This window comes from Mesitornis unicolor, unplaced genomic scaffold, assembly GCF_000695765.1.
Source record: "Mesitornis unicolor isolate BGI_N332 unplaced genomic scaffold, ASM69576v1 scaffold21627, whole genome shotgun sequence".
Classification (NCBI taxonomy): Eukaryota; Metazoa; Chordata; class Aves; order Mesitornithiformes; family Mesitornithidae; genus Mesitornis; species Mesitornis unicolor.
This window is the reverse complement of record NW_010196062.1, coordinates 13838-27961: the sequence shown is the minus strand read 5'-3', so window position 1 is coordinate 27961 and position 14124 is coordinate 13838.

Genomic DNA, 14124 nt, shown 5'->3' with positions numbered 1-14124 from the left:
GAGATTTGTACTGATGGTTAATCAACATGCAAAGAAGCATGGTGATGGTGATTCCTAAGCGAGAGATAGCTAAATTGAACAGTGGTTACTTAAGACTGCAAAGAAAAACTGAATTTTATGAAAGGGAGGATACATGGGGGTTTTGTCCCTTTGTATGCCTTCGCATGCTAAGTACTCCTTCAGCAAATAAGGGTTTCCTTTGAAAATTATATTAGGAGTTCCTTACTGTTCACAGGCGACCTGGAAGTAAAGGGTTTAATGGGAGTTTTACTCAACTTACTCACTTCTGTTAATCAGAGAAAATGTATAGTCCAGACATCTAGTTGATACTGGGTTACGCAGGAGTGTGATGAAGGAATCTATGCCCATCACCAAAAGGCTATACTTAAGAGCTACTGAAAGGTCATTCTCAAAATATGAGAGCCACAATGAGCTAGTGTTCAGATTTCCAGTTTCCAGATTTCACTTTATGAATAATTGAGTTGCTGTATCTGGTTTACTTACCTAACCCGCAATTTGCTTTAAATTTATGTGAATTACAAAAACTTGAAGTAGAATGTAATTGAAATTCTTGACTTTATAACTCATTAATAAAACTGCATGTTGCCACTGAGCTTTAGTTTTGTAATTTTGCGGTGTTCAACTTTTGCTTTCCACATCAAGAAGGTAGTATGCAGAAGGACCAAAGTACTGAGAATTCTGATGGTTCTGCAAACCATTTGTAGTACTTTCAATCTGTGCTATATTGTTTTTGAAGTCTGGCATACTCAGTAGCATCTGACAACCTTAAAATCTTTTTGACGTGCAGCTTCTCTACAAATACATAAGTTCCATTATTTCCATTTTACATGTAGGAATTAGCATTGCTTTTCTTATAATCTGTATTCAGAATCAAAGTTTTGGTGCCTAAACTTGATTGACAAACTTTACCTTGTGTCATTTAAAAGTTTTAGGACCAAATCAGTGTAGCACAGGTGCCCAAATTCAAGCACTAGTCACCTGAGTACAGTTGCAATTAACAGGTATACACGTGTGAATTTGTGAGACACACATAGGTCTGAGAGACCTAATCCAACTAACTCTGTTAATGGCACTTTACATCCTTTATCTTTAACAAAAAGCTTGTATATTTGCACAGAAAAATAGTGTACTATTGTCTATTTTAAAATTTTATTAAGAGCAATTAGAGGCAGGATTCACTGATTTTTAACACACATCATTACTATCTAGAGTATAGAAGAAGGAAGACTGGCTTATAAACGGTTGAAAATGGTACAAATTCAGTTAAGATATCATTAGTGAAAGAAAATTCAAACTGATACTCAAAGTGTATGCAAAGAGCTGCTTTTTATTTTAATTTATGTTTGTTTATGGGGAGAAGTAACCAGTTCCACAACTAATTATACTAAAAATTAAATTAGTAATTTTGTACGTTCTGTATATTCTTGACCTTTTGCTAATTGAGTGAGTGGCAGGGCCATTATGCTGTGAGTCCCTTACAAACTAATTTTCAGAGGGTGATATTCCGTATTTAGCTAGATTTCCAGTCAGTCATTCAAAAAGCAAGTATTAATATCATCCCTTTTGTATATTTCATTTTAACGAGAAAAAGACAGAGGAGGGCAGACCATCTTACTCTTCAGATATTCTAATATGAACATAGTATTTAAATATCTATACTGGGTCTGGCTGGGCTGGAGTTAACATTCTTCATAAAGGCATGTATGATGCTGTGCGTTGCATTTGTGGCTAAAGCAGTGTTGGTAACACACCAGTCTTTTGGCTCTTGCTGAACAGAGGTTGCACAGTGTCAAGGCTTTTTCTCCAACTCTTCCCACCATTCCATAAGTCTTTTTACCTTCCTTCTATTTGCTTCCCATCCCATGGGAGAGAGGAGTAAGTGAGAGATAGGTGGTGGTTGGCTGCTGGCCAGAGTCCACTCACCGCACCACCATTGAAAGTGATGGAAGAAACCTTAAAGCCTTCGACAATGCAGCAGTTGCAGAGCAAGTTTTCAGTATGGCTGCAAAATACTGATGAAGAACTGAATGATGAAATGTAACCAAAAACTACAAGAAAGTCTCAAAATAGTGGTCAGAAGCTTGAATTGTTGGTTTAGGTTTAACTTAGCTGCTTCATTAAATCTCTAGAAGGCAAATAAGCCCCATTACTTTACATTCCTATTAAGTTTACATACTGTAGGCTGATCTTTAGTGGGAGAGAGTTATAAGGGGCAAGGATTTTATTTTCCAGAGAGAGACTCTAGCTAACTACAACAAATTTCCTTAGCAAGCAAACCTTACTGGAAATTTTAAATATTCAGTAATTTTCTAGAAGGGTTACCCTAAATACAGAATGAATTTGCCTTTGTCTTCGCAGACCCAAGAGATAAAAGGGTTAAGACCAGATATTTGGCATATTGAAGGGATAATCATGTGCTAGAACCCCAACCTGAGCAGTGATGAATTATTAAACAAGTGGTTTGTTGGGTGATTGAATATTACCTGCAAAGCACTGCTCATCTCCTTGAGGCATATCCAGAGCTAACTGAATTGAGCCAATTAGACTGACTGTCTCTTCAATGAGTTGTGACCTATCAATGGTAATAGCTTATTATGATGATAAATGAACCCATCTCTCAAACTGAAGCCTGAGTACACACTTCAGCAGTTTCCCTGAATCATAGGGCCATTACCTATCAACTTCAGATTGACAGGAGCGACAGCAATGAGAGCAGATAGCATGCATGAGTAGACACAGATGATTGTTTTACCCAAATGAATATATTTGCACTTATTTTTGGTGAGGTTGTTTTGTCGTTTTTGGGGGTTTTTAATGGGTCTGCCTGAACATTCCATATTTCACTAAAAGTACCTAACATTTCTCACAATGTGTGCACTAACACCCCTGTCTCTTGCAATGGCTGGATGAATTTCTGATTGGTATTTACGTGCCTTTTCAGTCTCAGATGGATCTTTTTTTCTAATTGAAGAGTTTGGTTTATTTTTTTGGCCCTCTTAGCCCTATCAGTTTATTTTCCAGAGGTAGTTTCCTTCAGAAAAATGAGCAAGATAGAGGAGCTGTAACATTACCAATATTTTTCATTATTTTATTACAAGCTTTTGAAACCTTTAAGTATCAAATATCATGAAATAATTAGACATTTCTGGACCAGTTCCTCTGCTAGTTTAACTCTTTTTGGAGACAGGAAAATTTTTCACAGCGAAGGTAGTTCTGACAACTTTCAGTGTCAGTTTTCTTCTGGGCTTTTTTGATTGTTGCCCTCCTGCCACCAGTTAAGAATTTCAGCTGTATCTTATTAAAAATATCAGTGCCAGAGAGACGTGCTTTCAATTTGCCATCCTGAAAGAAAATTTTTGTTATGACTCAATTTTTAAAATTAAATTGCATAAGAGAAATGGTTTTATATATTCCCAAGCCATATCTTAGTTATCCATAAGATAGCTACCATCTGCTCTGGAAGTGTGGCCTGGGGTGAGTACTGAATGAATGAAAGGCTTTAAGCTATGCAGCTAACTGTTCGGCATGCTTCTCTTACATAGTGTGTGGTTTGTACCAGGAAGTCTCCTGCAGTATGTTCTGGTGAGCCCATTCCTCAATGCAGTGCATACTTCACTGTGCAGCTAATAAGGCAAAACTTATGGAATTCTAAGTTTGCTTTGCCATGAACTGGGTAGCATGTTTTCAGCAATATTAATGGCTATAAATACAGTGAATAGTAACCCATAGTTTTCCATCAATATTGTATTTTCCATGCTCCAGAAAACCATAGCACAGTATTTCATTTACTTTGAAGGCTTTTTTGAAGCTAAGATGATCAAAGTACGTCATATTATAGAACTTTTTCTTCTTACATATTTTAAATTAAATGTAACAATACAGAGCTCTACATACATCTAGTCATTTAAAATGTTTGCCAAGTTAAAAAAACAGATGGAAAAGTAAAAAAAGTAACATGAAAAAGAGAACAAATACATCAGTACTGTCATTAGCTATGGAAACAAGATTTCCTAACTTAATAAACCTAGGCAGTCTAAAATAATAAAACTGGTGGACTGAAACTGCATTTTTTAATTTATGAAGTAGATTTGTAACAACAGATGCCTTTAAAGCTAATCAAATAAATAAATACATTGTTTGGTCATCTGTGTCTTATTACTTAAATGTGTCAGCTAATTCTGTTTAGTCTGCTGTGATGAAAAGCCCTTTTGAGAAAGAACTTTATACAGTTTTGTTGCTGAGATTCATCTTATGTGATGTGCAGTCCAGTAAATTATTGGTCTCTTTCACAGATGTTGTATTAGTTCAGTTTAGGTAGATGCACAAAAATCCAGTTTTGTCACTGTCCTGTGTCTTTTATGTCAAATATATGATACATACACATACAGATGATAATACAAATAGCTTTATACATTTGTCTCATCTGTTGAACAAAAATATGAATGTGACATAAAGGATGCAAGAGAATAAAACCAGCCACATGAGATTAAAAAAATTAGAAACTTATATATAGGAATGATCAAGGCAATCTTTCTTAAACAAACCTCAAGCTTTTATGTTAAAACTAGCTGACAGTTCTTCATTACAGTATTGGTTTGGCTTTTTCTATCAAACGTTTTCATATTTTCTATTAGAAAAACTGCAGTGAAATACTTTATTCAGATTTTGGACAGTGTCTGACCCTGTCTGGCATTAATGAAGATTTTCTGAGCTACTACAGTGTGCCTTTGCAGATCTGTCACTCCTGTTCCTTCCTTTGTTACTGAAAAGGGCTAGCAAAAGTATAAAATGTTTAACATTTGGTAACAAATACAGCAACTCAAAATCTCTTATTCCCACCATGAATATGATTGAGTAGATGACCTTATCAGTAAATCACCAGACTCATTATCAAGGCTTCCCAGAGCTCCATGAAATGAAACATCCCTCTGCTTGCAATAATCAAGGAGATAAATGATAGCCAAAAGATTTGGGAGAGTCAAAAGAGCTCTCCAAATCTCAGAGTATCTCCTGGCTGTCCCTTCACTGAGTCTCAATTTTGAATTAAGTAGAAGTGCATTCATGGTTTAGTGGTAGTCTCATCTAACTGTGAAACCTGCATGAAAATGTGTGCCAAAACACGATTGTTAATGCAATTTGCAGAGCTGCAAGTCTAATGTTTTCCTGAAAGTTGCAGACAAAAGTAAAATGAAATAAGAAAAAAGGTTCCAAATTTTCAATGCAAGTTTTTGTGAAAGAATAAAAAAATTCAACGGAATTCATATGCTTTATTTAAAATAATGAAAGGAGCAGGTTTCCCCTTAAGTTATGTTTGTTTATAAATACTTCTACTAACTCCAGAGTGCTTTCAGTTTACCATCTATATACTTGGTTTATAGCCTTAAGAGTATTACTCTAGGCAAATATGAAAAACTTAGCCTTAGCTACTTTTCATGTAAATCATTATTTAGCTTCTCTGTCTACTTTCTTTCCAGTACTGTGAAATGTTTTCTATATTTCTATATAGCAATGTTCTGCTTTGTATCAAAGCAGAAGACTGCATTTTTCAAATACAGAATTTTTGACCTGTTTGAATATATCCATGACTTTTTGAGTTGAAGATGACAAATTATTTACTTAGCAAAATTATGAATTTTTTCTTATGTTTAGAGAGAGGACATTAGTCTAAACAGATTTTGGTCTGACCTGCTAAAGTCCTTCTGACATTTTTACAGCACAAATTTAGTTTCATGTTCAAATACTGTAATATTCAGAGACCTGAAAAGCCATCTCTTGGATTCTCTGTTTAGGTACCTGAGAATGTTTTGTGGTGCTCAGAGGTGTAGAGAACCACAGCAGAAATAAGTGTAAAGTGACTATAGTCAACCATGTCTTTGAAAATAATATTCCAGAGTTTCTTGCCTGTTAGAAGTGCGCTGTTTTCTAGTGTAGGAAAGGCCCAGTTTTCACAGCACGTGTGCTACTGCAGCAGCATTTCATGAAGCACCAAAAACACTGCCTATTTACTCAAATGTGTTCACTTTTTCAGAAGAATATGGTGAATTTAAGCTTCTGTTATAAAGCAGGATTTATTTTTGCTCTAGGCAGGTAGTGACTACCACTTCAAAATAAGTGTTGTTAATTAATGCTTGAATATAGCTTGTATTATACTGGATATTATTATATATATATTAATGAAGAGATCCATCATAATGAGTATATTACTGTCTATGCTGAATTATGATGGAATTCTTATGGAAGAATAAATGACATCCATTGTAAAATCTAATGGATGTAATTATGGTCAGTGTTAAAACAATGAATACCAAATGAATGAGCAATAGGAGCGACACTAAAACTAAATTTTATTCATTAGCTGTGTTGGTAAAAATGTGTGATCAGTGTCACAGATTTATGCACGCATCTTAGTTAACTGTGCATGTGCTTTGGGCAGTCTGGGACCATCAGGAAAATTTGAACATTGCAGCAAAAGTTCTTAACCTTTGCACTAGAAGTACATATATATGTATATGTGTATGTTTTGTGTAAAATATTGAAAGTACAAGGAAAATAGTCTGAGTACTGCCCTAAAGGACAAATCTTTTCTTTTGTACACAAAGAAACTTAAATAGAAATCCCAGCAGTATGGCAATGGCAATTAAGCAAGCATTTTGTAGTTGGTGTGCTTTATTATGCTGACTATGTGAACAAAACCAAGATAGCTCCAACTACCAGTATGTCCATTGAGCTCCTCAAAATTCCCAAGGTTCTTAGAGTTGTCCATAGGGATTATATATCATTGTAAGCTCTATGAGGACTTCTAATAGGTTGTCTTTATTAATTAATTAGTTAATTTACTTATTTTTTCCTTGTTAGTTTTTGTGCCAGCTCTCCACGGGGACATTCAAATTGCTACAAGCTTTAGAGACAATTTTGTTAATAACTGGTCTAAAAATATCGCATGATCCCACGAAATTCCTGTTTTTAAGGAGGAGAAAGGAAAATGTGGAGGCCGTAACAGGATTGTATCTAGGAAGAGTGTGGATGCATGCTTGCATGTAGCTTCTTATCCGGATGGCTAGGAAGAAAATGAAGTATAGTTTTGTGAGAGAAGTATGGGTAACTTTATTTATTTATTTTAAAATCTTAAAACAACAAAGGCAAAAATTCTCCCATTTGATCTCAATCTGTATTGGGTATACTAACATGTATTAGCTATTCTATTACAGATCTTCAATCTGTATCTATATTAGGTGTTCTGCTCTGTCAGTCTGTATCAGGTGTTTTTACAGTGGCTCTGAGGAAGAACTTTCACCTGCAATACTGAGAGAAATGGAAGCACAGTGTAAAGCAGTAAACTGCAAACAAGATTCACACTGCAGATCTGAGAAGAGGAATTTGTCCTGAGAGGGAGATTGTAGATTCAGGTTTAGAACTACTCTTGCCAAGTAGTTTTATTTGGCTCTTCAGGGAAAACAGAGAGACGTGGTAATACATTTCCTTCTGGTTGTGTTGCTATTATTATGGTCATAAGGCACCGAAAGAAGGATTTATACTTCCAGTTCTTGGCACAGAATAATAAACTGTTAGTAGCTTTCTAAGAAAAAGACAAAGTTTGGGCATATAACGGTATCTAAACTGTACCAAAGAAAAGTCCATCTAGCCCAATAGCCTGTTTAATCACTGTGGTCAACAGCAAATATCAAGGGGAATGTAAAAAGTAGGCAAGGATATAGTGATATTTCACCACATACTTTTCTAACCTCAACCAACCCATAGCTAGGGTACCTCTGAACTGATGGAGGTGTGCTTGTATTTAATGGTTTTTAATCACCGTAACCACATATTGAAACCATTGTCACGTGAACATCTAGCAATAAGGATCTTGTTTTGAGAGCAAATCTGGTTCTGTGTCAGCCCACCCCATGTCTTGCCCTCTACCATTGGTATTTGATTTTGAATTGTCCCTGAGAAATGGTTTGTATGGGAAAATTCAGGAGATTAAAATGTGTTCTCACTAGTCTCAGTTGCACTGTTAAATGTGTTTGTTTTTTTTTAGGCAAAAACATAGTGTTTTTCTAGTAGGTCTTAGTGCTGCTTTACTCTGTCCATTTACGCTGGCCAGTCAGGTAAGTGGTCTGGAGGCAGAATTACCTGTAAATTACCTGTAAAGAAATACAGGTATTTGCCATGAAGTGAAAGCACAGACTGTTGTATTTGCTTCTCATCCGTCTGTTTTTGCTGTAAATTGCTGTCTCTTACATTTGACACTGATCAGAAAGAAGGAAGATATTTTGAGATTATATTGTAGGAAAATCCTTTTAAATCTATTTTTCAGGGATGAGTTATTTTTGTCTTCACATTACAATATTCTCTTAATTAGTTAAAACAGCTATGTTAGCAGTGATTAGAATCTGTATGTCCTTGGTGTTAATGCATTAAGAATGTTTAAATCTCTCTTTGGTTCAGGTTAGTATGAAAATAAATGAAGGAACAACTTACTGTTGTTACTCTTCTAATTTATGTGATTGCATCACACAGTACATTTTTGTACTGAAGTATATAAAAAGCAGTGAGTCCTGGAAAGTGATCTGAGGCAGTACTAAAATAGCTAAATAAGGTTGAAGAAGAGGAAGCAATAAATCAGATCAAGTAGAATCCTAGGAGGATATTGTTGTGTCCTGCCTCAGACACGGGAGGAGACTAAAGTTCTGTAAATCCACTCGGGCTAAATTAAGGTGAACCGACATCAAACAATCAATTAAATATTTTAATGTAAACAACTTGAATTTGTAAAAGCAGTTGGCAATGCTGGTTCTTAGTGGAAACCTTTTGTAAAAAGGAGGAAAAGAAGATAGAAGAGTGATAGGAAAGATACCACCACCCTTAGATCCCTTGATTTCTTGATGATGATGACGGATGGGGCAATCCTCCAGTGGTGGGCGTGCATGGGGCTCCCTGAGTCAGTGCCTTTTATGCAGTCCAGACCCTTGAGGACTCATGTAACTCTTGGTCTGCTGAGTGGGGAGGCTTGGTCGTGAGCCCCTTCCCCACATTAGCTCTGTATGACCTCTTGGCCATATATGGTCTTACCTGACAAGGCAGAACTGCACATCCTCGAGTCCTCGGACAAGCAGGTGGCTCTGCTTCCAGCATTTCTTTTCTTCTCATTGCAGAGCAGAACTTGCAGCTTTTGTTATGCAGAACCTGCCCTGCCACGATGTTTGAGACATTAATTCTTTCAGTCTCTCACAGATACAGAAAAGCAGAAGTAGTGTAACTACTTCTCAGGCTATATTCTGGCTTTTCTTGAGTGGGCTCATACAAGAGTAGTGGTCAAAAATTATCATTCCCAACTTATGTGGTCTCAATTCTATTGCAGAAATGAGGTCAATACTGCATTCTAAAAAAAATTTCTTTTTGCTGACCAACAACTTGAGTTTTGTGGGACAGTTATTTGTATAAAGGTATATGTGATCATACCCTCATCCTTTTTATTTATCAGCTTCTCAGCTGTGGTAGTGCTCTCTGTACTCCTTTAAAGGTACACTAATTCGTATTTAGCATACTGTTGACATGGGTTATGAATCAGAGAAGATGACTTCACTTCCTAATGTTTTGTGTTAAACATCATTCTGAGGGCCACAAGAATGACACTGTGTGTCCTAAAAGTGGATTTGAGATTTTTGCTCTTAACTATATATAATAGTTCAGTAGCTACTCTGCATTGGTACTGTTTTCACTGTTCTTGTAGACACCACAGATTGCAGATGGCTGTTTTTCAGTTGATGAACATAGTTTCACTGAGGCTACTATTACTGTTTCTTGTGTAGCAGAAAAAATGTCAGAAAAATGTCTAACCAGTAATGTGATGTTGAAATGTTGTTACTCATATCTTTTCTCACGTGTATATTAAGTCATTGATTAAGCCTTTCAGATATCAAAGCACCATGAACTTGAAAACAAAACCCTCCATAGTAGAAATTACTGCTAGAGCACTGTGACTAGAAATAAAGTCCTTACAGATATGTTTATAGGGAATTGTGGAGTTCAAGCACTTTGTGTTATGACTTTGAGTATCAAGTAAGCAAGTAATTGTGCAAAAATACATGACACAGGCACCATAGCAAGTAAATCAGTTCAGAGTTCTTTCTGCTTCCCAAAAGTGAGCTGCATTAGGAGGTTAGAGCTATAAAAACAATCTGACCTGAGAAATTCTTGTGCTGTAGGGCCTGAGGTTTAGGTACAGCTCCAACAGTCAATTCACTTATTAACTTCTCATGTCTGAAGTTACATTATCCACTTTTCTATCTTTTACAGAATCCAGCTAAGCTAGATCAATATCCTGAGGAAATGTGGCTTTCTATTTTAGGATGACATTTTCCTACTTGGCAGGATATTATCTTCATACAACATGTGTACAATGTGGTACTAATTTATGCCTGTATGTTAGTCTGGGAAAAGTTGCCTTGTGCAGTGTATTAGGACTTACAACTGTTACTTTAGACATTTTTAAAATGCTCTTAAAATATAATACAGGTCCTCATTTTACAGTAGTATGATACTGTTTTGAGAAAGTCTAGAGTTGTAACTGTAGAAGTGAAGGCCTAATAATTTAATAATAATTTTCATCGTTAACTTCTCATTCCAGTAGGCTGAAACTGGAGTAATAAAAGGATGCTTGGGCCAAAACTGAACATACAAACTTCTGTATTCAACCGTAAAGTAACATTTAGATGGAATTAATTTTAAATACACAAATTACCAAAAATGAAAACAAAAGGTTGCAAAGTAGTTTTTGAGCTGTGCTGTCAGAAATATTGTTCACGTGGGTACTTTAAGGACACATCTGTTTTAATAAACTAAGAATTACCAGGACCTGTTCTCTAGTTTTGAGACCACTGGTGTGGGCATACTGTTGAAACACTACGCTATTGAATTAGTAGCAGCTATTTAAAGAAGTAACAGTATAGTGTAACAGATAAGTTATTACATTATTTTATGTTCGTTAGATCTCTCCTCCAGAAGAGGATTGTCCCATCCAAACTATAATTCGAGAATGGCTCCTAGCCCATACTGCCTCCCAGGCTATTCCCAGGAGGATTTAGGAGAGACTCCTAGAGACTCCTTTTGTTAGTATTTTCTCTTCCCTCTGTGCTAACATTTTAAACTTCTCCAGGATTAGCAGAACTACATACATCTAGTTGAGTGTAGAAAAACATCAAACCACATTATTTATTTGGCAAGATGAAAATCACTAGAGTAAACATTTTGAACAGTTTGAACACTTGTGATTTGCTCTCTCACCACGCAGTTTATCAAATGAACTTCCTAAATGGGAAATGCAGAAACCTTGCCAAATAACTAGTTCTATTCTGACGTATTAAGTTCACAAACCAGTCGTGATGTCTCCCCATGTAACTGGAGGAGAGAGATAAGTTCCCTCAAAGGTCAATTCATAGCACTAACTTATACTCTACATGTACTTAAGGATACCCTCTCCTTCTCCACTGACAGTGGAGGAAGACCAGGAATATAATCTCTAAAACTAAATGAGGTATCTAACATCATTAACTGGGGTTAGAGTCTATGCAATTCCTACTTGAAAGTATTCTGTTTTGAAGAATACTCAAAAATGCTGACAAAAGTTAGATAAAAGGGACTACCTCCTGTCCCATTCATTAAAACAACCTTAATTTTTAATTTCTGTTGAAAATTTCTTTGGCAGTCTGCACTGGACACTTTACCTATAAAATAAGCTTAAATATAGAAAGTCTTATTGTGCCATTTGTGTTAGATTTGTGATAGAAATCTGTACAGAGAAGTGAAGTATCCTGTGTAATAACACCTGGATCTCCCAATCAAGTGAGACATTTCATGAGAACAATCGCTTGTCATTTTTCTTAATTTACACATGAAACTAATATACAGCATCCTGTGTGTAACATGGCTAGAGGGAAGCTACAGTCAATATAATTTGTAAATAACGGTTTATATTACAGAAATGTTTGTATGTATATTACTGATAATGTTTATCTGTGGGAGATTATAGAACATCAGCTTTCTAAATTGTAATCTTTAAAGCAAAACACAAATATGTATACATTGCTAGAATGATCTCATGATTGCAGAGGTCATTTCTCCATCCACTCATGGCTGCATGTTGTCCAAGTGGCAAATATAATTAATGCTTGTATGGAAAAAGTACTATTGATAAGTATTTATGTATTTTAGCTTTCTGCATAAGATGAAGCAACTGGAAGCCAGTTAACAGCACATGACAAGGCAGCAACAGCACACAATCAGTCAGTTGTTTGTAGATCCTCAGTGGTCCAAAGCATTATTTAGTTAATAATTGCCCTATCTATACTGCTGTCAACAGGATAGTGTAAATGTTCTGACCTAATTTTAAATTATCTAAGTTAGATATTAATAACTGAATTTTGAGTCTCTGTACTCTAGATTGCTTCCAGTCCTCAAGTTTACTCAAGGACCTCTGCATGTAATAATACATTAATTTTTTGACAATTTTGCACCAACTTGATGTCATGCTTCAATAAAAAAAATTCTGACTAAAGTAATTTCTATAATACACAAAAGTGATATAAAGAGTCAGTGTATCTAAATAGGGAGATAACACAAAAGAGAAAGTGAGTTGAGAAGGAGTTTTAATTGTGTGGAGACATATGAGAAGAACCCTGAGTTAAAAAAAATAAAAAGTCATCCTGTGTTTAGATAGATTTCCAGGAAAACTATCTAGACACTTAACTTCTGTGGGAATGAATTTAAATTAAATATGCTGAAAGCTGCATAAATATTTGTGCCAGCCAAGACAGTGTGAATGTAACAACAGTTCATGTCCTGATGGATAGTCTATGCTTTCATACCCTGCTTTGAACTTCAGTAGAAACTCTACAGTGTCCTGGGGGCTTGCCTTTACAGAGCAGAAACTCCTGTTTTCTTAGAAAACAGCAGGTAATACTGCGCCATGGAGACACCTGTGGTTTATTGTAAGTAGCCAAACTAACAGTCAGTTTTAGATCCATTTAAATTATCTAGCTCAAATTTTGTTCCACACTTTGATGTTCTCACAGTCTCTTCTTCCCAACAGCAGCTAGATATTTAATTTGAACAAGGATAGTCATAATTTGTACTGCAAATAATTCATGTGCACTGGAATTAGGCAGCATTCATTTTAAGGGTGAGAAGATATAACCATGAAAGGATACCAGGGATTCTAGCAGTATGGGACTCATTCTCATGTGTCTGAGTGGGTAATCTATCTTTCATTGGGTCATGAAATAAAAAAGTTAGGGCAAAGAGTAGTAGGAATTTGCTTGGATCAACTCATGATATAAGCTTTTTTTTCACCTAGCTAAAATGAAAACCTGAAAGATTTCTCTTTTCTCCCTGTTAAATTAGAAACTGAAGGATTTCACTACAGGTCAAAGGTTTCATTTGATATGGAGCAGATTTTTTGGTTCACAGGCATTTATTAAAATGAAGAGACTTAACAGTACAGCTGTAGAAGACTGGTAAATTCTCTTTTGTCAGTTTAGCCTCTGAAATATTTTTCAGATGAAACTGTCAGGCATACTTCCTCAGATTTTATGAATAGTTCCAGAACAAACAAAGTAGCATTTTTAAAATGAAATTACTTCATTACTAAAATATAATAAAACTCCTCGGATTGACTTAACTTTTATTCCAAGTAATTTCATGGTATCAGTGTTACATTATGTGCTCCTTCTTCTTTCTTCTTTTGAGGAATAATGGAGACAATAAGGATGTTTTTAAAAAGCCTGCTTTAATCACCTAATGATATTGGCATTCTCCTCCCTTCCCCTCCCCTCCCTTTAAAATTTTAATTTTAAAATTAGAATTAGTGAAATTAAAATTGTAGAAATTTAAAGTTTTTACAACTTACTGTATATCACAGAGATACAGTTGACTATTTGGATATCACTATATTGTAAAATATTGCATTCTGCTGTTGTTTTTTAATCTCAGACATTGGTGAAGTCTGGTGAAGTACAGTACCTTGACCTATTTCAGAGATTAAGAATCATTCTAGAAATGGTAAATAGCAGTAAGTCTTATCAGTGCCTGAATTCATAGTAGTTG